Source organism: Haliaeetus leucocephalus, unplaced genomic scaffold (genome assembly GCF_000737465.1).
Source record: "Haliaeetus leucocephalus isolate CR32 unplaced genomic scaffold, Haliaeetus_leucocephalus-4.0 Scaffold795, whole genome shotgun sequence".
Taxonomy (NCBI): Eukaryota; Metazoa; Chordata; class Aves; order Accipitriformes; family Accipitridae; genus Haliaeetus; species Haliaeetus leucocephalus.
In genome coordinates, this window is record NW_010973231.1 from 1,780,781 (window position 1) to 1,806,164 (window position 25,384).

The 25,384-nt window shown below is 39.8% G+C and overlaps 1 long non-coding RNA gene across 1 annotated transcript; it reads right to left on the bottom strand.

The window, feature by feature from the left end:
- Positions 1 to 3,593: 3,593 nt before the first annotated feature.
- Positions 3,594 to 25,147, bottom strand: LOC104840557. The gene is made up of 3 exons (XR_775270.1): positions 25,057 to 25,147; positions 9,404 to 9,410; positions 3,594 to 3,604 (listed from the first exon to the last, which is right to left on the bottom strand). It is a non-coding gene; the product is annotated as an uncharacterized LOC104840557 (long non-coding RNA).
- Between the last annotated feature and the right edge of the window lie 237 nt (positions 25,148 to 25,384).

Below are 25,384 nucleotides of genomic sequence, written 5' to 3' on the forward strand. Positions count from 1 at the left end.
TGAAATAAGCACATCAGAGGGTCACTGACTTCAAAAGTATGCAACTTCAATAATTTTTTCTGTTTCATAAAAGAGAGGTGCATAGGCTATGCAAAACTTCAAAACATTCAGTCTTTCTGCAATCCTCGCACTTGCAAATGAAAAGCCAAAAGAAAATTGAAAAAAGAAGAAAACAACAAAACTAGAGAGCTGCCTTCTCCAGGGGAAATTTACTCTTTTCTTCACTGGGATATATTTCTGAAAGGGGCATTGTAAAGGGGTTTAAGCACTTTTCTTCTAAATACTGTAGGCCAGGTGGAAGTTCTCAGGTAAGACAATGACTTATGGTGCGGATGATAGGTAGTCACAAAGATCCTTACAAAATAAAGCTGCCAGATATCCTGGGGCCATCAGAGCCGATGTGTAAAATGAAAAAGTGAAGATTTGTCTTGACTTTCCGGGTGAACCCATTCAACAGGCGGTGCAAAAGCACCTCGTAGTTCAACAGCTGGAAACAGCCCTTATAACAGCAGATGTCCCACCATGCAGCACACCACTAGCTGCAGGGACAGCCAAAAGGACCTCTCAGTGCACCTTACTTCACTTAATCCAGCAGGCTGTGGGACTGGTTCCCCCCTGAAGGGATTTACAGGTAATATGATCTTTCTGCAGCATCGTTTGGGGGTTCTCCGTTCTGTACAGGTAAGAGAGGGGAGGAAGGATAAAATGTTGTTGAAACTTCATTAAAGAATTATGTACTGCCCTGTTTACAGTTAAAACAGGGTAAATTCTGAGAGAAAAATATTAGAAATATACCCAGTGATACTGCTTTGTGTTCGCTGCACACTGTGGGAATTACACCTGAGGGACAGACCCTGAGGACACCAATTCAATGGCTTCACTATATCACTGGGGTTTTCCAGATGCTTTTCAACCATGTTTTCATTAAGTATCTATTCATAAGCTCACCACTTAATGAAAGAAAGCAGTTAAATGGGAAAGAAAACAGTTTCAGAAAATTACATATGTATAATTTGATATTATTTGTTTGTCTGTCTACTGACAGGTATAACACTTTTCAAGCATTTTTAAGAAAAAAACTCATTTTCTTATATGTACATACAGAGAAATACACACAGAGAGAAAATATACAGGCATAGGCAAGTGCACTCAGACTTTCTTTTCCAAACAACAAACCAGGCTGCTTGAGGCTTTCCAAATTCAGTTAGATGCCCTTTGCATTGCACAGCTTCCCAGACCCATCTGTACAAGCTTCTGTCACACAGCCATCCTCAAAGTGCATGTATTAAAATTTAAGCTAGGTTGTTTACAGAATAGTTCCAAGACTGTCCCTTTGTGGAAGTACTGGTTTGCAGAACATCTGTTGCTTTCAATAGTCAATACAGAGCCATTTGTTTCATCTGAAAGCAATGGCATTTCCCTGTGCTATAACCATGCTCCCATGAATCAAAGGAAATATGTTAAGACCATTCAGCCATTATTAATCTTTTATCTGGGGACTCTGTCTTTCTCTGATCACATATTTATCAGCATTAATTTTGGCTTGATTTTTAATAGCCTGTTCTCTGTGATGATTTCTACTAAATAGGAAGACACTCAGAATCTGAATGGGTAGGATGGCTCAGTGTGGATTTATCAGTGAGTTTGGCTTCATTTCTGTATGTCCAAGTTGATCCATTGTGTTGAAAAAGCAAATAACTAGCAACTGTGTCAGCTTCCCTTTGGCTAGCATCAATTTCCCTGAAAAGAACTTTCAGCAAGCAATGCCATCCTAGCCCATAGTGGTTTACTCCTGTTTTTCTTAAGACTTGCCCTTTTTTTCTCTTTCAAGTTTCATTGGTGTTAGTCAGAACTCAATATAAACCTAGACAAGTTTATATTAAGTATTACTTATGTTACATCACTGTAAAGACAAGGCAGGCTAAGGGTCAAATGTGCAAAACATGATTCAAACACATCATTACTGAGATATTTTATGTACAGATTTGTTTTTCTTATCCACATCACATCTCTGGAAAGCAGCAGGATTACTGAAGATGTCTGAAAAGCATGAAATTAAGGGCTTGATTTTTCTCTTGGACAAGTTTATAGGGAAAGTATTGCATTGGTCCATTTTGACTTAGTAGACTCTCATGTAAGAGGTAACCAGGATGCAAAGTACTAGGAGTTCAAGTAAATCCCATCTTGAAATGGTGTCCTTTGTAAACTTCCCATTGTAAAAGCTATTGCAACTTCTAAATTGAGAACATCAGGACTAAAAAGATGTAAAGATGTACAACATTGGTAAAACAACAGAAACATTTCTAGTTCTAGCTCTCAAATACTTGTGCATCATATAAAGATCATCAGAGAAACTCCTAATCATCATTGTTATGAAATTTTTAACTTTTAGGTTTAGGAATTAGTTGGGGTGAATGAGTAAACAGATTATATGGCAGGAAATTCCCTCTAGCTTCTGAGAGGCATTAGTATCTCTGCTTTTTACCCTTTGCAGGAAATGCTTTACATTCAGGGAATAATGAATCAATAAAATAATCAATTTACAAAAAGTATATGAGAGTCTGGGGAATTCCTCCTGACAGACTGCACAAGCTGAGATTGGATATCCTATTTCTTAGGAGGCATGGCCACAGCATCTTAAAAGATGGATGGTAGTGTGAACTAGTCTGCCAATTTTGGTCACTCAGAAGACAAGTTATTGGAACATATTTATGGTGGAGATGCCTGCAATTAAATGACATGGGGACAATGTGTTTGGAGGGATCTTACCCTTACCCATCACCAATAACAAAATTTAAAAATTAAAATAGAAATAGTCCTTTTTAACAGGAGCTTTGAGAAATTCTTTTTCAAAACTAAAGCTGGGCAACATTAAGTATTACATTAAACTACTGCCCTAGTTTGTTATTGTCCGCATTAAGAACGACAGGAGAGCCTACATTTTCTACTTGAAACTGGGACGCATGTAGCCCTTTCCGAGTCATACACACAAAGCCAAGCTGCTTTGAAATGCTTTCTTGGGATATAAAAACAATGTATAAATTATTAAACTAATAGTACATGTCTGCTGAAGAGAATGTAGCCTGGAAAGCTTCACTGGAGAATCAGATGTTTATTCAGCCAACACTTGTAGATGGAGGCAACATCTGCATGTGTGTTCTCATAGGTAGGTCCAGCTCTCCACCTTTCTTCCTCTTTCCACAAAAAATCACAGCTGGCTGTTCTTATTCCATTACAAAGCAGGTGCTTCAGGCCTCCAGAGAACTTACATTGCACGAGAACATCATGCTGTTGTGCTGAAACATGGTCCTGAATTAGGCATTTCAGACAGGCTAATAGATTGTGCATAGGTACCTTTTAGCTTGTCACCGACCTAGACCATTGAATGCACAAAAAAGGTATTAAGGCAGTGGTCACACAAATAGAATAATGAAATAAGGGCCTTTAAAAGTTACAGTTCCAGCATTTCTGTTAGTTTGAGGGATTCTTGCTGCTGTAGTATTTTCTGCTCACTTGACTTCACAATGGAAATCCTAGTAATCATCATTCATTTTATCTGCCCCAGTCATTTCACCTGAAGCATAGAAATTGTTCTGCTTGCTCTCTCATGAACATATCAAACTGCAGAGGCTGTGAAAGGAGTGCTGTGTGATTCCACCAGTAAAGGAGAAGAAATAGGATACCTGAAAGGAAACCTGAGTCACTTCTTGATTGGAAAAAATGCTAAAAACATGTAATTTCCACTGCCGATAATTTGGAAGAAAAACAGTCCATGAAGATTCTCTTTCAATTTGTGATTTTTAACATTTGTTTCTAAACAACTACAATTTAAAATGAATAAGGTAATTTTTCATTTAGGAATGTAAAAACCACAGACATATATTTCTTGAAACATTTTTTCCAGTGAGAAATCTATCAAAGCCAACTCACTCTTGTGTCCAGTATCCTTCTTGAAATATCAGCAGGAAAATCAGTGAAAACAGACTTGCAGCAAATTTTTGAATTTTATTTGGAAAAAAACACTACCTGGATTCTCTTCTTGACAGTACCTCAGTTTCTACATGCTCTAGATTCAAAAAAAAATACCCCAAAACCATTATTAAATACTATTTTCCAGAGGGAAGAGAATAATCCAAGGGAGATGGCATGCCAAGCAGAGTCCCACTTTGTGTAGCATGTATAGTGGTTGGCTACCAATGCAATCCCCATTTTCTCATGAGCACAGATGGCATCTCTCATGGATGTGAGGAGGTTTGAGGATGCAACATTATGAATATTGGAGCAGTTACCCTTCCTGAAGGGCAGCCACTTTCTGACTGCCTGCTTTTGCAGGGCAGCAGCTCACAGGCATCACACAGGCCAGCATTTACCAGGCACAGTGTAGTGCAGGTACGTTGGGATCAGTGAGCTCCCAAAAACAGTCAGGGAAACTCCTGAGGTGCGGACTGTGGTTCTGGGCATGTTCAAAGCAGTTAATTAATGAAGCTGAGTCCTGCAAAGCTTCAGCATTTCAGATTTCTGAAAGCAAAATGACCAAAAGCTCTTTCACTCCTGTTTATCAGCTAAAAAAGTGGTTTTTTTTTTCTGACTTAGAAATGTCCAAAAAGTCAGTGGCTTTCTCCACCAAGCTTTATTTTTCAGCTGAGACCCAGTGCCAAAGGTGCAAACTGAATTAAAGGCTAGTAGGAGGAATGAACTGTCTTCATGTTATAACCATTTAGATTTGTAAATTCAAAGGCCTTTCCAAGAGAATAAAAGACAACTTAATTTATGATTCATCATATTATGATGAAAATGGGGGGAGAAAGAAAGTGATAGCTTGTTCAGTTTTCAGACTTCCATCAGCAATTTTATTTTGTTGTAAATGTATCTCCTTCCTACATCTGGCTCAGAAATCAGCTTGTTAAGTACTTAGAATTGCTGTAGGATAGCGAAACCTGGAGGTTATGAAGAAAGAAGCCCTTGTGGGTTTCTGTTGTTGACAGGAATAACAGAGCTAGAAAAATAGACCTATTAGGCTAGGGTTGAGGTTGAGAAAGCATTCCCTTCTAGGTATAAATACAAGGTTGCTTTACTCTTAAAAATCACAAATATATGTGGATTTCTGAGTAATTGTAACAAAAGGTCATCAGTAATCTTTAGGCAAGTTATCTAGTATTTTACACTGTAGAGCTAATATACAAGTAGCATAACTGATTCTCCATCTGGATGAAAAGTTCACATCGCAAGACTTACAGAAGTTGAACAAGATAACCACTTTCAGTACCCTGTAGCAACCTTTAAATCCAGAAACCATTTTTATATACGTGTGGTTTGGGTGGTGGGTTCTTTTCTTGCCTCAGTATTCATCCTTCAGCTTAAAGCCCATTGTCAAGTGCTTTGAATTTGTTGCTGTCTGTAGGAGTTGTTAAAGCTGACTGCAGGGTTACTGCTTTAAACACTTCATGCTGGAAAATCTGTCATTTCTTCATCCCCTGATATTTCTTCTCCACTTTCCATTGATGAAGTGCATACTGATCCTTAATTAACAGAAACACCTTTACTGGACTGAGAAACATGGTTTCTAGACAGCTAATGATTCGTTTGATTTTCCCCAGAACATAATTTAAAGTTGAATTCTTCTTGTCATAATGGAAATACCTTAAAAGTTTATCGTCATAGATAAAATATGATGAATAAAAAATAAGCCAATAGCCAAGGAAATTAGCTGGTTAAGTAGCAAAGTTTAAAACCTACTGAAGTGTTGTTGGCCTCATTCAGAAGAAAGAGATCTGACCCAAAAGAAGTCAGTTGGGAAAACAGCAAGTCACCACTGGCAATGTGCAGGAAAGAAGGGGGAAGAGCAAAGAGGGAATATGGAGAATAATTGCCAGATGTAACAGAAACCTGATTAAATTCTCTAGCTATTACAGAAACAGGAAGTCATGAGTGAATTAGTAAAACCCAAAACAAGATGAGCAAAAACTAAAAAGACTCAACAATAGAAATAAACTAAAAGAATTCTTTGAATAATCCCTTCCTGCCATTTCACAACAAAATTATACACTCACTAATCCAGGATCAGAATTTCAAGTAGTGAAGATAGGCCACGAACAGAGACTCAAGATGAACAGAAGTACAAGAAGAGAAGCTGGAACAAACTGGCAAACTGAACACCAACAACTCACTAGGACTGGCTGGTACCTATCCAAAAACTCCGCAGGTGCTGAAGACAGAAGGGATTTAATGGCTAATAAAATATGCAATCTCTGGTTAAAATGGGCAGCTATATTGGAGGCCTGCAGGCTGGCAACTGTTCTAGGTCTAAAAAAGTCAGTAGGGATCTGGGGAATTACAGATCATGGAGCTTTATTCCACTATCAGTTAATCTTGTCAAAACAATAATTAAAAATAGTCTTTTAAAAAAAAAACAGTCTTCTAAAACACCTCAAGGAACATGATAGGACCAATGTATGGTAGAACTGTCTATCTTTAATACACATAAAATCATTGAGAGAAGATGAAAATCATGAGGCAGGCAAATTTGCAGATGGCAGAAAATTATTTCATTTGGCAAGACTAGAGAAGATTGTAAGGTGTTCTGTAGGGACCTCATAAAGATGTACTAGTGAGAAGCATAATGTCTAAAAATCAGTACTGGCTGATATCCAGGAGCAACAATTGAAATGAACAGCTTAAACTATTTGCATGTACAGTTACCCTGAGCAATTTGCTGACCCAAATTGGTTTTGGAGCCAAGATACCTAAAGGATTTTTTTTTTTTATTTAATGAAAGTCGGTATACACTATAAAAGATCTGTGACAATTATAAGGTCTTATGGTTTAAGATATAGAGCAATTATTAACCACCAGGAGCTACAGAGCAGTTATTTTTGTAGTAAGTCTTCATCCCTCTTCAAGAAGGGCAACCAGGAGGATCCAGGTAACTAAAGGCTGGTCACCTCAGGCCCTGGGAGGGTGATGGAGCAAACTGTTGTAATCAGTGGTGCAAAGTCCAGCTGGCAGCCAGTAACAAGCAGCATCCCTTGGGGCAGACACTGGAGCCACAGTACTGTCTTCATTATCAATCCCGATGGCCGGACAAAGCGCGTTCTTAGCAAGTCTGCAGGCAACACTAAGTCAGGAAGAATGGCCGACATGCTAGAGGGCAGGGCTGCTACTCGGAGAGACCAGGACAGGCTGGAGAAACGGGCAAACAGGAACCTCATGAAGTTCAGCAAAAATGTATGCAAGATCTGGGATGGAATAACCCCAGGCAACAACACTGGCTGGGAGGCAGCTCTCCAGAAAAAGACCTGCTGGTCCTAGCAGGCAACAAGCTGGACATGAGACAGCACCGTGCCCTGGCAGCAAAGCAAGCCAATTGCATCCTTGAATGTCTTAGCCAAGATTGTGGCCAGCAGATCAAGGAAGATGATTATTCCCCTCTGTTGAGCACTGGTGAGACACATCTGAGATGCTATGTCCAGTTCTGGGCTCCCAGTGCAAGAAAGACAAGGACATACTGGAGCGGGTCCAGCAAAGGACCACCAAGCTGACCAGAGACTGGAGCACATGACATAGGAGGACAGACTGAGAGCTGACTTTGTTCGTCCTGGAGATAACAACAATCAGCGGAGACCTGTATTGCTGCCTACAGCTACCTGATCAGAATATACCGAGAAGGTGGAGCCAGACTCTTCTCAGAGGTGCACAGCATTAGGAAAAAGGCAGTGGGCACAACTTGGAACATGGGAAATTCCAATTAGGTATAAGGAAAAATATTTTTACCATGAGTGGTCAAATACTGGAACGGGTATCCAGAGAGGTTGTGGGATCTCCATCCTTGGAGATGTTCAAGACTTGACTAGACACATCCCTTAGCAACCTGATCTAATTAGACATCCTTTGAGAAATGAATTGGATTAGGTGACATCCAGAGGTCTCTTCCAGCCTAAATTATTCTATGGCTGTTCCTGTCTGTTTACCAGAAAAACTCTTCTAGTGGGATTTTTAAACGAACAGCAAGATAGTTTTAAATAAGCAAAAAGAAATAACCAGGCACAAAGAAATTCAGACATTCACCATTTTGTCCAGGTATCATTTGATGGCCCTTCTTTGATGAAGCTGCTTTTGTTACATTATCTCAAGTTGAAAGTGTATTCATCCTATTATTGAAAAATCACATGTACATTCTCAAAAGTATGGAGGGTGAAAGGGAGAAATGGCTGAGCTCATTAACATAATTTAAAATATATATATTAGCAAGTTCTTTGAAGATAATGTCTCTAATTGTTATACTGACCTTTCAAGTATAATATAGTTGCATCAATCTGGAGAGGCAATTTAGAGCTTTAACATTAATTCCTAATTAACTAGTAATGTTTTCTTATACTTTTATGAGCTCATTTCCACTGGTATGCAATTATTTATCTGTATTGGTTCCTGCAGTGACATAATTCAAAAAGTTCCTATGTCTAAGAATACAGGGTAATAATTGTTCTGAAGAGTGAAAATTATTATAGTTTGTTTTGCATGGAATGGCAGGTTAGAGGAATAATGAATTCAATGAGGGACCATAAGTAAAGAGTAGCAATATTGACAAGGTGTCAGTATAGATCAGAACAAGGCAAAGGCATATTCCAGTTGGGTGCAAGAAAAGCTGCTCAATTGTTTGAAATCTTCCATAACTAGATGAAGGAGCCAACAGCATGTTACAGTTTATATTAGAATAGAAAACTTTGCAATCACTAATGAAATTTAGGAAGAAGGAATCAAAAAGGATGAGAAACAGAAAAATGAGGTCAGGTTTTAAATATGTAGACTGATGCCTGTGAGGGGAATAATTCAAAACATAGATATTCATTTGTGTGGAACATTTTAAAATATGACGAGTTTAAAATATTCGAACTTGTGCCTGAAGATCAAAATAGGTATCTGCTTGCAATGCAATATTGCTATATAAAACACTGTGATTGTGGGGAGTGATAGTCTTGTAACACATGTCAAGGAGGTAAAATCTTCTGTTTATCACAGTGGCAAACACCAGCTACTACACTGCATACATATCCAAGCACTTCTGCAGAAGAAAGATGTCTGTGGAGGATTTTTGAGAAAAGAAGAGGAGGTGATTTGGATGCTTCTATTAGGTGAAAAGCTGCTGAAAGCAGAATACTACTAATGTGTTTTATAAACTCTTCCTTGTCTTTGTAACTGGAAGACATGAGGACACACTAGGAGATGTGAAAATATGCATTTCAGGTAGGGCTACACAGCTAGATGTGCTTAAAATAAGAACCCTTCTCTCTTCTCAGACCTTTGACAAACACAAAATTAAACCTGCATTCCACATGTACTGACATTTTTAGTTCCTAAACTAAGATTTCTTAAGCATATATTCCATCTGAGACAACTTATCAAAGACCTTTCTCCTTTCCACCATCTTGCCAAAACCCCATTTTTTTTTTTACGCTATTGCTTATAGAAACATGTAGGAGAGTTTGAAAGAACTGTCTTTGTTCAGTCTTAAGATGAGAAGGCTAAGGGGTGGGTCTCATTACTGTCTTCAACCAGCTAATGGGAGGCTAGAGAAAAGACAGAGCCACACTCTTCTTGAAGACGCATATTGAAAAGATGAGGGTGAGAGCCACATCAGTTGCAACAAGGGGAATTCTGATTAGATGCTGGAAAAAAATCTTCTTCTAGCAGGAAGGGTAGTCAAACACTAGAACAGGTTCTTCCACAAAGGCTGTAAAACCTCTTTCTTGAAGTTACTCAGAACTTGACTGGTGAAGACCTTGAGCAATGTGATCTAACCTGTACTTGACTTCAGCATAAGCCCTGTTTAGAGCCTCTGGAGAGGTCCCTTCCTCCCTAAGTTGTACTGTGGTTCTAACAAGCATCTGGAGGAGAACCCCACACCCCTGATGCCCTTCACAAGGCAACAGTGTTCACAGGGTGACAGTGAGTGACGTATCTGGGAGCAGACGTGGCACCAGTTCAGCAGACAAGTACGTCAATCGCTGCACCTCCTTGCCAGACTCTGCATTTGCCGTAGCTTTTTCATTAATGTATTCAGAGTAGGATTCTGTCTTTTTGCCATGGTGATGGCAACAGGATTTGAAAAGTGATAATCAAAAGCTGAGCTATCTCTGCAGGGAAAGAGGAGTACTCCTGTTGCTGTCTGTCTTCAGGTTTATTTTGCTTATTTTTAATAAGAGCTTCTTAACTTAGAAAAAAAATAGTTTCTTTGACAAATGTATGGTCTGTTTTCTCAGTGAGGACTTCCTATAACTGCTTACAGTTTACTTAAGAATATTCATTCCTTATACTTCCTTTTCTCTCCTGCTGATAACCTTCTGATTTTCAGGGGCTCAGCTGCAATAAGGTCTTACTAATAAGAAGATTCACAATGCACATCTGAGATACTTTTGCTGATTTGAAGCAGCTTATGGCAGTAGCAATAGCAAATTTTACTCACATGTCATAAGTCTAATACACGAACACAAAATTAGCCTCTCCTGCCAAATGACAAGGGCTCTGCCTTATATCAAGTTGAATTCAGCACAATGCTAGAAAGGAATTTGCAGGCAAATGCTCCAAAAAACCAAATGGTTATAGATGTATTAAAACAGCAGCAAGTGTTCCATACAAAAGTGGATTTAACAAAGAGCAAGAAAAAGCTCACAACTCCTTCAGCCACTACATTCAAGGACAAGTTACACCACTCACATATATAAATACAAACCCCCATATGAAAATAAGGGCAAGGTCGATTCACAAGCCCATGAGGATATTTGTGTTATACGGGAAGTAAACTACAGGGATGGCATGGGCTTAAAGCAGCAAATAAAGTGACTTCTGTGCCATTTTTCCGGCACAGTAGGGGGTTTGGTTTTGTTCCTTTTTATCTTGTGCAGCTATAGGAGCTAAATCCCTTTTCGTTCCCACCACCACAGCAGGTAGATAGACAGGAATTTTGCAGTGGTTCCCTGCTGAACCCAGCCTCCCACTCCCACTGGTGCAGGAGCGGGGCTTGGAAACACCGCATACATCTGACGAGAGCTTGCGATCACAGGAAAGGGAGAGCAAGCTCTCCTGTCACTCCCCTGCTGCTGGAAACCTCTGGATATCAGACATGGTGGAAAAGGGGAGCCAGGGTCAGACATTTCGTGCCACGCCTTCTGACAAGGCATCGGGTACCCGCACATCCCTGGACAACCATCTCGGCAGCTTCAGTCGCGCCTTCTAAGTGTACTGCACCAGCCAGGGACAAGGGGGAAAGACAGCCACAAGGCACGTCTGTTCTTCCACGTGGCAGCACCTCAGCACGAGCTACAGAAGCAGCAGAGGCAATCGAGAGCTGAAGAGGAGGGAGGGTGCAAAGTGAATGGGACCGAGATGGTAGCAAGCTTAGGAAGTGGGACGGCAGCATGAGGTGAAGGATCCGATTACTAGGAGAAGACGACTGCTGCATGGCAGGGAGGCACTGGGTCAGAGAGGCTGTGGGATTGACAGAAAGACCAAGCTTGAAGTGCCCAACATGAGGAAAAAGCAAGGTTTGATGGCAGCTGTTGATGATGGCTCAATGGGTCAGACCTCCAGGGTTGCTATTCATGCAATGATCTGCTGACTGCTCTGAGAAGCTTGAAAAGGAGAAACTAATGCAGCACCAAAGCGAGGCACAAGAATGAGGAAGAATAAGCCTGGTTTTTGTTAGAATAATATGAAGTATTCACCACCTGACATAACTTCTCTGGATGAGTAGCTTGATATGTTTCTTCTTACCCAACCAGGACACAATCAGCTACTCTTACCACTGTCCATAAAAAATTTTTAAAAATCTATGAATCTATAAATGTAATAACAAACAAAGGATAAGATGAAACATTGAAAAAAGATTGTGGTGAAAGCCTTCATTGGCTGGATTCATAAATTTGCTGCGATTTCTCTACCTCTTGTACATACAGCTGAGGCACCGTGGGTTGAGAGCAGCCAGAGACCTGTGATACACGTCTCTGCGCAGAAAAATACTACATTGGCAGGAATGTCTAAGAAGGTATTTTATCTCCTTCCATATGCCTAAAGTACCAGTGAAAAGCCCCAGGAACCCTGTAGGCAGCATATGGATGAAAGAAGGGAGCCGAGTCATTCTTCTGCTAGTTGTGCTGTAAATTGTCTAAGACTACTTCTTCCTGTGTTATAAAATAGGGTTGTCCCTAGGACACTCTGCCAGATTAATTGGCTTATTGGCTCTGAATCAGGGAGTCACAACCAGTTTCTTGGCCCTGTTTTTTCTCTTCAGTTCTCCCCACACACTGCTGCATCTGCATGCAGCTGGGACAGGGTGGGAAAGGCAGCCTCCAGTTAATAGAGGAGAAAACAAGAGGCCTGCTCAGTTCCTATAGAAATCAGTAGGAGTAATGACACTGACTCCAATGGGCCCTTAATTATCAGGAAAAGAAGGCTTTTGAAGAGACAATTACTGCTACAGGTCTCAGAGTGTTATTTACTTACCCATTATGGTAATCATAGCCACTATGCACCATTTCATTCTTCCATTCTATGGTATATATCAAACACTTCACAGAACTGTGAGCACAGGAACAAAACACAAACAAGCGTAAGGAGGTCTAATTAGTGAGCTGATGCCTCAATCACTCACTGGGCTGCTCATTATCAGACTCAATAATTTCCCTGGTTATTCTATTGCGTTTTCCAAAAGAAAAAAAGAAAAGAAGAAAAAGATCACAGTCTCCTCAGGACAAGGGACACATTCTGCCACACTTACTCCTACTGAATAATACCATGTCCTACAAGCTCTTCATGCAAGTCAACGGAGAAAAGGTATTTGACATTTCTTACAAGTAACAGGGGCTTCAGTAAAACATGTGCCTAGCAAAGTATAACACCATATGAGTGGGGGTGGAATAATAAATCCAGCATAAATCTAAATCATGCTTAACGACCTCTTTTTCACGTGACAGCGGTGATCTCACTGGCCACCTAGACATGTGGTACACAAACTCAGAAGTACCAGTGTGAGAACACCAGGTCTTGATTGCAAGCCGTCCTAATACTTGATGTGCCCAAAAGTACTGGCATACCTCTTTGAAGTGGTGGTATAACCTAACACCATTTATAAGATCATTTCAACTGCTGCATACCCAGTTTGACTTTGTGAGTGAAACAATGACCCCTTTCACAACATTTTTACATCCCACTTAAGGAAAAAGAAACGTCTTTCAAGCTCTGAATAGTTATAAGTCTGGAGAAAACTGGCCTCTCAAACTAAGGTGTTTCTTCCTCCCAACCAATTCCCTAATTCAGTCCTATTCACCAGTTCAGAAGGATCCTGAATATCCTCCTTTCATACTGAAGATAATTTCCTTGGCATTGCAAACAGAGCATTCAGAAGTCTCATTACAAAGATGCTCTGTGAGCAGCGGAGCCCATAGCCTCACACAGAATCTCAATTCCTTTTTTAATCTGCACAAATAACTGAAAACCTTTCAGGCAACAACTTTCAATTTTTTTTTTCCTTAGGTATTCCCTCAGCTGGAACCGTTGATCTCAAAACTCATATGTTTCTATTTTTAACATCTTCTGGAGGGTTGGTTTTTTCCGTGGGATGTTCTGAGATAACACTGTCTCTTTACCAATTAATCTTCAAAATTGTTTTCCCAAAGAGTCTCTTTTTAGATTTCTTGCTGTTGTCAGTTTCATCATAACAATATCCTGAATTTAATCTCCAACTATGCCTTCTTTCTAAGGTGATGCTTCGGGTAATATCACTAACCTTTTCAATAGATTAGGGAGTCAGAGGTAGGAAAGTGTAGGTACTGAGTCTCTGCCTTATTTTCTGACATTCTGACAGCAGATAAATTCAGATTGCTTCTTTTCCTTTCAGGAATGTTTGGGATACTTCAAAATTCTTCCAGGTATCAAGGATTATACTCTGTATAAAATGCAAACCCTTTCTGATTCCCCTTTGGAACCAACCTGAGTCTACTTAGGTGTGTGCAGAGCTCACCCTCTGAGAAAATACAAGACAGGAGGATGAGAGGTCACACATTCTATGAGGAAATCCCACGCAAACTGTCCAGCTTGTCAAAGATACCTTTATCACTCCCACGTGTTTATACTTCTACTGTTAAATAACGATGCCACTCAATGGATCTGCGTAGGGCTATTTGGTGGTGACGTGAGTTTAGACTGGGGGTGCGTGACTAAATAACATTCCTAAAATCCTCAAGTCCCCACAACATTGGATTATAAGAAATAGGGACAAAATTACAGCAAGTAAAGCAGTGCTCAATAGTCCAGTGCTCAATAAAGACTAGCCAACACTTCTAAAAGGCACTAAGTCATCAAATCCAGATTGTATTCTGCATGACAAGGAGCAAGAATTTAGCCCTTTTCTGTTGTTTTTAGTAACTGTTCTGGCTGTTGCAGAGCATTCATCCATGGGCTGAGTCGTGTATATACAAAACACACAGAGACTGCCCCAGCTCCTAACAGCTCAAAGTCTAGGACAACGCAAGGGTGAAGACAGGTTCCTTTCCATTGATGAAAAGGCAAAGGCACACCACTTCCTACAGTTTAAACTGCTCAGCACCAAACGGCCTGAACACAAAATATAGGCTGTCCATAGTATGAACCCACACAGCCAGTGTGGAGCTTCTCTCTTTACAGGAGATTTTTTAAAAACATAATAGCTGCCAGGTGACAACTTCTGTCTCCAAGGTGCTAACAAAACTAGCCCAGAAACTACGCCTAAGAACAGCTCAGCTCCTGCTATCATGTACCAGCACTGACACCTTACCACAAGTCAAGACACAATAGGGCGGCCAGTTTTCCAGAGCACCAGCTCAAAACATTACTGACATTTAAAAGTCTACACTAATTAAAAGAGCTGTTTTTTTCGAACTTCCTGCAGTAGTATGCTTTTCCCACTGACGTTTCATGGGAATGGATGGAGTCCCTCCTGACAATCAGGGTCCTCACACCACCCTTTTCAGGGGCTCAGGAGCATGGGGTTTGGACTGGTTTCCTAGATAGGGTCAGCAGCTCCATGGCTGTTTGACAGTAGAGCTGTTAAAAGTTGCAAAAAGATCTTACGATACTGCCAGGGCTAATTTGTATGTGCAAAGGTTTGAGAATACACTTGGCATTCAGATGGATGGAAAGGTTTCTACAGCGTCAGTCCAGCACAAAATCTACGTGGTTTTTAACACAGCTAAGGCTACTAGCAGGGTGGTATGGGGGCTTAAAAAAAAAAAAAAAGTCAAAGGTAATAGGTAGCTATTTACAGAGCTGCTGAGCGTTCACTGACTTCTACCAACGAGGCACCATTAGTTCCTCTCTTACAATGATAATTTCAAGCAGAAACACACAAACCTCACACCCTCCACAAACCTAAAAAACCTATACTAACATCTGGATATATAAGGCAATAAGAAAATTATTTTTCCTTATCTCTGCATATGTTTCTTATACATGGGTTATATATATTATGGGTTGCATGGATCAGAGGAATATCTAATGGGAATGGTGATTGAAAGAAGGCTGGAGAGTTTCCCTTTGAAAGGAAAACACCATTCTACATTTTGGAAGTGATTAATTTAACTTTTAACACCATTATTTACACATACTCACTGAAGACATTAGTTTCTCTATATCTGACTTCTGTAAGAAAAGCTGATTTGCACAATTTTATGTGCCCTGAGTTCCCAAATACACTGTGGAGGTACATGTCTATGCATTCTATTTACTGCTGCAAGTGGCTAAAGATATCTCACTTCTAAGGAAAAAAATAAAAAAGGTAGAACTTTTATTTCATCAAGTAAAAATTCCCATTCCGGTGGTCTCTGTTTAGCCAAGGTTTTCACAACTCTGTCTGAATGCTGGGTAGATTAACTGATTTAATTAAGGTTTTAAAGGGACAATGTCTGACAAAATAATTTTATTCTTTCTAAAGAATTCATTCCTGCTTTCTGACCTGGAAAATCCTGTTGTATTCTCAGAATTCATACCTGTTTAACCTTACTATTTCTGTTTGGTTTTATCCTGGCACCCAATCTGATGCTTCATAGGTCTTGCACTGAAAAAGACAATAAATTACAAATCCATACCACTGGTAAGGCCAACATTGGTTGAAATGTAATTTCATTGCAATTGAAAGCTTAATATCACCCAAAGTTTTCTTTCCTGTGATGGAGATGTAATGAATTATGTCCATTAATGAAAGAAATGGGCGTCATTTTTTCCAACTGGGAGGCCAAAACATTGCAAATCTGCCTTCCCAAAGTCCACATACCCCGAATAAGATAAACTGTCTATGAGAGTCAGCACAGCTTTGAGTATAAACAGAGTAAGTGCCATTCAAACTGAGACAAAGGAATATAATGAATTTTTTATTTTGCTTTACTGACTTCTAGGGGAACAGTGGTTTTTTAGCCTTGCCAAACTCCAGATGCAAAGTTCTGAGTTCTCCAGTGCAGTCCTCCACTCTACAGCACGGGTATAGATTAGCGGTGAGGGCAGAACACGCACAAGGCCATGGGTTTTGCTGAATGCCTCAACAGCTCTATGCTACCAGCTGCTTAAAAGCATTTGAAGATTGCTGGCCTCTTCATAGAGATGGCTCTCCCCTCATACAGGAGGAGACCTAGTAACCGTGTTACTGGTTATTACACTTTGAAAAAAATATTGTATTTTTTTCTATTTTGACTGAAGGTGTCTGCTACACTAAATATGGTTTATGTCTTGCTGATACCTTAACATTATTAAACTTCCCTAGTCGAACTCCCTGCTTGTGTGGATGTGCTAAACCAGTTTTGCTGCTGTTTGAGAAAATTATATACATTTGTCTATACATTACGAAAAAGAAAAGTATATGTTTTTTCTATTAATTTTCCATGAAAATCAAGTCTACATTTTCTGGTATGTTTCTCTCATCTGCAAAGCAAAGGCATTTTCAGGATCTCAGTGATGTCAAAGGTTTTTTAAGAGTGAGGTTTTGACAGCTGACCTCTTAGTAACAGTCCCTGCCTCTCCAGACAGACACTTTCCTGCTTAAAGTTGCTAACATTTATGCTTAGTAAAGTAGCACGTATACTGACCCAAGGGGGCTGAGTGATACTCCAACCCAGAAGGTATTACATTTCAGGCCCAGTGAGTCTGGAGAAAGGCAAGGAAGGTCTTCCCATCTGGCTACAAAGAGACAAAATTCACACACAAGGGCTTGAAAACTGATGCTTTCAAGAAAAAAAAGTAAAATCCAACCCAGATGACTATCAAATGCAGGACCCCTCCACCTACTTTGGGAACAGATATTCCAAGAGAATCATCATCACAGAAGCACTTTAATGATGTTTTACTGCTTTCATATATTTTTGCATTAATACATTCCAAAAGTATTTTGAATGACTATTCCAGTTCCTTGTGCCCTTGGTGGATCCGTTTGACATTTAAAATTCAATCTCTGTTGAGGATGCACACAGATGAAATTTATTACATAATGAATATGAAAGGCAATAATGCACACAGTGTCTTTATCCTCAAAAGGGAGATTCAGATCAATGTGAAGCAAGGTGGAAAATGTTTGCCAAATACTAAGTGACAAAAAAACTTCCTCTTTAAATAATTTGCCAATAGATGAAACTAATTCTTGGGGGAGGTTTTCTGTTATTTACAGCAATCATTTGGGACTTTTTTTAGATCAAAACAAATTGATTTGGACTCTAATTGTTGATACTGGAAAGCATGAAAATAACCTTTTCTTGGTTGATTTTCACACTGCTCCACTGAATGAAAGCGTTAACACAACACAAGCAGGGAACACAGAAAAGATTAGTAATGTTCTTCCAGAGTTTTCATCCACAAAGAGCCCCAGTCTGATTCATCTTTCATTTTAGATCAAGATAATTTAACTAAGTGAAAAAGTAACACGAAGAAACCACTAATAGGACTAACTGCTATTCTTATTCTTTTTCTTATTCTCATTCTTATTCTGTGCAACCTCTTTGCACAGTCCTATCATCTGCCATTGTAACTTTGCAAATCTCAGTATTGCAAGATACTTCAGCAGGTCTTTGTAGGCAGCAATAATTTTCATTATGTGGAATAAATTTATACTATCATCAAACTTTGTCACCTCTTCATTCATGCCATTTTCCTGATCCTTTCTAAAAATGTTGAGTGGCGCAGATCAGAGTGGGACCTCATGTTCAACCTTTCTTTCTGCTCTGAAAACTATCCATTTATTTCTTTTTGTTGTTTTCTGGCTTTTAAGCAGTTATTAATTCATGAGAGCACCGTCCTTTTTCATTCTCTGTTTCATTTCTTTAAGAGCCTCTACTGACAGACCTTGCCAAACTTTTTCAAAATTCATGTACACTAGATAAACCAGACCCTCTACTTTGTTGCACCTCTTAAGCCTTTCAAAACTCTAAAGATTTTGTAAGGTATTACTTTCTTCTACAAAATTCTAATAGACTCCTCATCTTTATATTAATATTTGTTTCTGTGTCCATTCATTCTATTCTTTGCTATTATTTTTACCAATCTGACAGATACCTTTCTTTCTAATGTGTAGTTGTCTAGAACATCCTTAAACTCATTTTAAACAAATTAGTACTATTTTTGTCCCTTCATATTTGTGTGGTACTGATGCTCTTTTGACTAGAGGTAATATACTGCTATCAATTGCAATCTAGTCATTCTCTGTCTGAACGCCCTTTGAACCCCTGAGTAAAGAACATCTTGTCCAAGTAAAGTCTTAACATTTTTGACAATTTATTCTAAAGTATATTCCATTGATGCCTTAGTTTTGAGTGAGTTCTACAAACTACTGTCCCACCAAAGATTATAACTGATTTAGGAGTATTACTTTTTGTATAACAAACACTGATGCAGAGAATTCATGACTTTTTTTTGCTTTGGCCTTATTGTCCTTGAGTAATCCTTCTACGCTTACGCCAGCTATCAGCCCCATGGACTCTCTGGCAGGCTTCCTGCTTCCGATGTTTTTTTTAAAGTTGTCTTTTTATGACTAGTTTAAATGCTTTTAGCAATTTTCTCATCAAAATCTCTTCTGGCTTGCCTTGATATGAATTAACTTTTAACTTCCCGGAGTTTATGTCTATTTCTACTTTCCTCATCTGAGCAGACTTTTAAAGATGTCTACTTACTTTCAAGACCCTCCTTCTTTCTCTTCCTTTAGCATGGCCTTTTTTCTTTTTGAAGATCCTCTTCAAGTCCTTTCTGATTTATGATACACTTACTTTGAACCTAAAACATTGATTTGCAATGCACATCATTAACTGACACAAAAAATTAGTCTGAGCCTTCAAACAGTCTCCATACTGTCTGCAATATCTTTATGCTTTTAGCCACTTTTTAGTTAACCATCTTCTCACTTTTGTGTAGCTTTATTATCATGCCAATTTTCTTTTTTTTTCACTTACCAGGATATTGAATCTGACTGCACTCTTATAGGTGGCTGATAATTATGTCTTAAACCAGTCCCTGTACATTGTCCAAGATTAAATCAGGAGCTGCTTTTCTATGGGCAGGACAATGTGCTCTAAAGAGGGTATCTAATGGTGTTTGAATGCTTAACCAGTGCATCACGGTGATATAACTTTTCTGAATCTAAAACAGACCAGGGAAGTTACAAACATTTGATATTATTCATGTGTTTTGTTCTTTGCCTCAGTGTACTGACAAGGTCTCCCAGGCATTTGAGGAAAGATCTCATACCCCTTCTGGGAAATCGGCACATCTGAGTGCCTGTCTGAAGTGCTCTACACTACTGCCTGCAGCATGGGGAACAGATGGAGGAAATGGAGGTCTGCCTGCAGTTGCAGGGCTACAGTCTTATCGGCACGTGGTGGGATAGTTTACACAGCTGGAGTCCTTCAGATAAATGGAAGAAACCTCACGTTTGCAGACCCTGATATCTGGTGAAGGGACGCTATAGTGTGGCACAAACAATCCAAGAGTTTTCTGGAGTGCGTTGATGACAACATCCCAACACAGGTGATCAAGAAGCGAAGAAGCAAAGACACCCTCCTGGACCGCATAGAAACAAGAAGAAGCCAGTCAGGGATGTGAAGGTCAGGAGCAGCCTTGGCTGCAGTGACCCTGAGATGGCAGAGTTCAGGATTCTGAGAGAAGGAAACAAGGCAAAAAGCAGGATCAGAACCCTGGTTCAGAGTTGTGCTTGGAAGAATTTCATGGGATACAGCCCTGGAGAGAAGAGGGGTCCAGAAGAGTTGGTTGATTCTCAAGGATCAACTCCAAGCTCAAGAATGGTCCATCCCAACAAGCAGAGTATCAAGCAAAGGTGGCAGGAGGCCTGCATGGATGAAGAAGGACCTCCTGACTAAACTCAAACATAAGCAGGATATGCACAGGAGGTGGAAAGAAGGACAGGTAACCTAGGAGAAGTACAAAGACACTGTCCAAGTGTCCAAGGCATGGGATTAGGAAAGCCAAAGCCCATCTGGAGCTGAATCTGGTGAGGGACATGAAAGGCAACAAGAAGGGCTTCTACAGGTGCATAAGCAGAAAAAGCAAAGTGAGGGAAAATGTGTGCCTGCTGCTGAATGGGGCAGCAGCGCTGCTGACAACACAGAAGGACCGAGGTTCTCAATGTTTTATTTGCCTCAGTCTTTCCTGGTAACACTAGCCTTAAGGAATGAATCCCAGTCTCCTGAGACCAGTGGGAAAGTCTGGAGCAAAGAAAATTTAACCTCAGTAGAGGAGGATCAGGTTAAGGAACGTTGGACATACACAAGCCAACAGGACCTGATGGGATACAGCCAGGAGTGGTAAGGGAGCTGCTCAGTGTCATTGCAAGGCCACGCTCTATCACCTCTAAAAGGTGGTACAGGTTGCCCTGATAGGCTGTGTCCTTGGTGGTTTTAAAGAAAACTGGACAAAGCCCTGAACAATTTGGTCTGACCCTAGAGACAGCCCTACGGTGGGATAGAGACCTTCCCAAGTCCCTTCCCATCGAGATGACCCTGGTAGGTAACATCCCATGGTCGCTGGCTCTCTGCGGTCACTGGCATCACTGGTTACGTAGGCTGTCGCTCACCCAGCTGTCATGTTCTGCTCTGCCCATTTAGGTGTGGAATTTCAACCCACAGGAATTCCATGGTACAACTTGTTACATCACCTTATTTTATTTATTTTGTCTGATACTTTCTGTGATTTTTCAGCCTCTTTCCAGTGGAAGTATCTACTCTGTCATTCTTATGTAATCTGTGCACTGTTGGCAGTGTCTTTCCGACATTCTGCCTCCCACCTACTTTCTAAGATGCCTACAAAGTCATTTTTTTTAATCCAGGCATGCTATTTCACCCATTTTAACTTTCAGACTTACAGTCCAAGTCTGTCGCCTCAAAAAAAAAGCCATGTTTACGCTCTAAAAATTGGTCTGTGTATTTCAAAAGTGTCAAAATATCTCACAGATGTGCATGGGGCTGCTGACTGTGCTAATTAAAACAAATTCTTCAGGCACTTAACTATGGACTTTAAGCACTCCTGTTTGGCAGAACAGAGAAAACCAAATAAAAAATGAACAGAGCTTTTGTGCATATTGTTTTGCAGAGAATACCACTCTTCAAGCTAAGCTGTAGACTTGGCACACCATGGGCAATAAGGAGATGGGCTTTATAAAACATAGGACTCAAAACTAGCTCCCACAAGCCTGGGTTATAAGACTTTATGAAGCCTTGCTGAGTTTCTAGCTTTAAAAAAGGACATGCAGCATCACCTTCCGAAAACCAGGTTTGCTCATCTAGAAGTGATAAGATTAGTAGGTAGTCAGTAAATACAGAGCAATTAAATATCTCTATAAAGGAAAAGGTTCCATTTTTTCACCTTGAAAACACATGCACAGTTGTAGCTACTGTTTACCTTTTAAAATACATTTCTATAATATATATTGTTTACAACAGTACTTGTTCATATAAAACTGGACTTTGTTAGCACAAACATAATACTGCAAGACAATTACAAAAAAGAAGAAAATATTTTAATGGCACCTCAGCTGTTGCACAATATGCATGGAGTGCCTGTAGGTAAAGTTTGAGTGTACGGGCTCCAGGAAAATGTGATTATAAGACGTCAATATATTGTTCCAATAACAAATCCAACCAGACTGGTTGGCATAAATCAAACGTAATTATTTTGACCATGACTTTTTTTGTTGAATGAATTCCTTATACCATTGTGTTGCTTGACAAATACTTAGTGTGAAAATTCCAGCCTGCTGTGATTTTTGTCTTTGCTTTTTGTCTTTGCTTATTTGTTCTCACACACTGAGTGGAAGAATGCAGACTCACAGGAATTAATGAGGTAATTTGTAAACCTGTCAGCAAAAGACATGAGAATTAATCTAGTGGTGGTCTGGTGAAAGGAGAGATGAGGATTACAGGGGCCTCATTTCACCACTGCAGCAAAATCCTTATTTCTACATCCAGCCAGGCTTCTACTTGCATGGGCAAATCTTAGAGCTTGACGTTCCTGCTCTACAGGAATACATGATTGCCAGCCACCATGCATCCACAGGAGGCCTGAAGTAACACCTGAATTCCCTCTTCCCCTAAATCCCACATGGAACTTCCACATTTGTGCTGCATACTTCCCTCTTTGTGCCTCCTTGCCAGTCGTGCTACACAGGGTAAAAACTCTGCAACAGATGTGACATTCCATCTCCAGCACTCCTATTCTTTGCATGAATGGCTCTTTGGGGCCCCCCTGAAGGAGACTTCTCAAGGATGAAATTGTGCCAAAACCCACAAGGGCTGTTTATTGCTGTATTACTTTTATTCTATAAGATTCTTAGCAACAACAGCATGTTTTTGAGAATGTATTAAGCGACAAAGCAGGACTTTATTACTAATGTTTTGCATATTTTATTTTCTTAAGAGGAACTATTTTATTTTCTTAAGAGGAACTGAGGACAGCAATCCATCATGCAACATTGTGTTTGTTAGTTTTATTCTGCAGGGAAGTGATAGGGATCTTCTACATCTGTTGTTATTCTTTGTTTTTCATGGGGGAGCAAGAAGTCTTGCTGGCTTTATTGTTGCTCTATTTTTCCTACTCACATTCTCAGGAGAGACATCTGGGGAGAAGGCTATGAAAATGTGTGAAAGCAGAAACACTATGCAAGGCAAAGGAGGTGGTTTTATAATGACCCATGAGGACAGCTTCCCAATGGGAAAACAATCTTTGAAGGTGAAACTACTATATGAAGCTTAAATGATTGGGATGCTTGGATAATTCTTATCTTTCTTCTGTTACGAGTTTCCAGATAATTCATAAGCTATTATGAATAAGACCTATTTGCTTCACTGTTCTATTATTTGGCATGCTTTATCAATATCTGGTTGCATGGTTCCACACTGTTGCTGATCTCCACTGGCTATCTGATGATTCATCAATGCTGTGCTGAGCAAACTGGGATAGCAATAACTTTTTGCCTTGGAGTGGCCAGCCAGAAGTGAGTTCTGTTTGACCTTTGCTAGACTTAGATGCTCAGTCCCTTTGTGTCTCATGGTACAACCACCACCTCTTCTAAGACAAGCTCACCAGACACAGATGAGACTTAAGGAATTCTTACAGGTTTGAATGACACACTTACTGTATACTTGAGTAGACTGGTTTATTGGCAGCTCTCAGAAGAATGTTTAAACCCCACATCCCATGCCATATTTTCATTTTCTCAGTTCCTTGAAGACTGCCGTAATAATAAGGATGAAAAAAATATTAACCATTATGATTTAATGAGAATCTTCACAACTGGTTTATACTTTAGAGAGGAGAAAGCTGAAGAGCTGATCTCATGCCCTGTAAAGAATAAGTTCATGGGTTATGACTGAGGCAATGAGTTTGTCAAGGATAAATCTTGTCAAGTAAATCAAATGTGCTATTGCAGGACAAGGTTTTGGGGGGTAAAAAAAGGAAGCAGTGGTTATCATATAAATTAACTTTAGTAAGGTTTTAAGAGCAGAATCCAGAGGAAAGCAGCAAAAGCCTTCAGAAGCCTAGAAAACATGACCTTCAAGGAAGAACTGAACAAACTCAGGTTTCTCGGCACTAGGAAGAGAACATTGAAAAAGGTGTATGAGAAAAATATAAAGTATATGAAAAGCTGGTGCAAAGAAGAAGGAAATAAACTGCCTCCCAAACACACAGTAAGACAAGACACAGCTTAAACTGATGCATAGAAAAGTTCTGGCAGACATGAGGGAAAAATGAGAAAAGCAAGGTTAATTAAACACTGGGATGTGTGTTGGATGGATAAATGGTATCTCCATCATCAGCAAGTTTCAAGAACAGGTTAGACAAACAATGGTCAAGAATGACACATCTTGATCCTGCTTTTGAAGGGGCTGATAGAGTAGATGATATCTTAAGGCATCTCCTGACCTTTCAGTTATATATCTTTGGCTTTAGCTGCTGAAAATAGCTAAACTCTTTTTAGTAGAATACACGTTTCTTAAACAGTTCTGAGCTGATGAAAAATATCTTAAGATGTCTTTTGCCCCAGATAAATTATTTAATTAATGCTGTATTCTTGCATATTGTTATTTTGCTTTTGTTTGACCATCTCATTCTTTTCAAGGGTCAGGTTTCTTTTAAGTAAGGACTCATTTTCCAGTCATTAGTAAAGATTTTAGAAAACATTTTGTATAAAACTCTGACAGTAAAGCCAGCAGCTTCATGTAGGAATTATGGGAACCTGCCTAGAGCTTTTGTATCTGTAATTTCACTTATAAGAAAGTTTCAGATACCTTAGAAGTGCTATTTTTCACCCTGAAGAAGTCATGCAAGGGCAGTGGGAATAAAAGTTACCTGTTAATTAGCTATCACCTTTTTTAAAAGACAAGGTGTAGTTCAGCTACTTCACCTATCCTGTTCATTATCTCTCTCCTGAGCTTGTAAAGCAATAGGATAATGATTTCATTTGTACGATGGTGATAACTGTCCAGCAGGAGCAAGTCTGAAACGATCAATTAATTTCCTGAAAGCCATTCATTACTTCCTCGTAATGACTTTGTCCTGATTTCGGCTGGGGTGGAGTTAATCTTCTTTCTAGTAGCTGGTATAGTGTTATGTTTTGGACTTAGTATGAGAAGAATGTTGATAACACACTGATGTTTTCAGTTGTTGCTAAGTAGTGTTTAGGCTAAAAGTCAAGGATTTTTCAGCTTCTGATGCCCAGCCAGCAAGAAGGCTGGAGGGGCACAAGAAGTTGGGAGGGGACACAGCCAGGACAGCTGACCCAAACTGGCCAAAGGGGTATTCCATACCATGTGACGTCATGCCCAGTATACAAACTGGGGGGACTTGGCCGGGGGGGGGGGGGGGGGTTTGTCGTCTG